An 865-nucleotide genomic window follows, 5' to 3' on the forward strand; every position below is an offset into this window, starting at 1 on the left:
CCCTGTTTTTCTCTCCTTGGTCTCCCATCCCCCTGCACACATACCTGCAGCTCCAAATCACAGCCTTCTCCTGATTCTTCTCTTATCGCATTGTACATTCCCAAAAACCTCCATTCTCCTCTCTGTGCTCCCTCGGTTTGCTACTTCCTACACCATCAGGTTCCTTTGCAAAATAATGAATGCACTTTTAGGAAAAACATATTTTATTTTTCTAAAAGAGATAGAGCACCAAATTGTGTTAAATGCCACATTTCTTTCCACTCTTATGACAGAAGCATATCTGCGAATTGGTACCTCTGCTCAGATTGTATTTTAACAACAGGACTTTACCAGTTCTCTGCAAGGCAAAGCAGTCCCCTGGTAAGTGGTGAAACGGGAAACCCAGAAGTCTCTCAGGCTTCCTCTGGAAGCAAAGCAGCTTCTCCATAGGGATGGCTGGCTCTCATTTTCTCTCATACTCTGATGCCCTTAAGACTTGTGCCGTAGTTGAAACAAAATCTGTCCCCAAGTGAACTTGCGCAGACCTCAATTTGTCTTTCGGTCCCAGTGATCCCACCAACACCCTCATCAGGCAGCTGTCGACTTGTGCTGCCAGTGAGAGCTGCTCCTGCACCCAAGTGGTTGGACTGAGGAATCTCTTCTGTGGCAGAGGCAGACAGTAAGTCTGGCAGAATGGAATCAGCAACAGGGGAGATACACCACAGGTATGTGCCTTGTCTGCAGCCAGCGAAGGGGTTCTTTAGAGTTTCTTGATGAAGGTCATGTAAAATGTTGAAGGATTTATTGTTTTCAAGGGACACTGCAGCATGTGTGTAAGTCCCAGATTATTCATCTCTGCAACAAGTAAGAAAAGGCCTTCAAAAAC

Source organism: Neopelma chrysocephalum, unplaced genomic scaffold (genome assembly GCF_003984885.1).
Source record: "Neopelma chrysocephalum unplaced genomic scaffold, ASM398488v2 Primary Assembly neopelma1_59, whole genome shotgun sequence".
In the NCBI taxonomy this organism is placed as follows: Eukaryota; Metazoa; Chordata; class Aves; order Passeriformes; family Pipridae; genus Neopelma; species Neopelma chrysocephalum.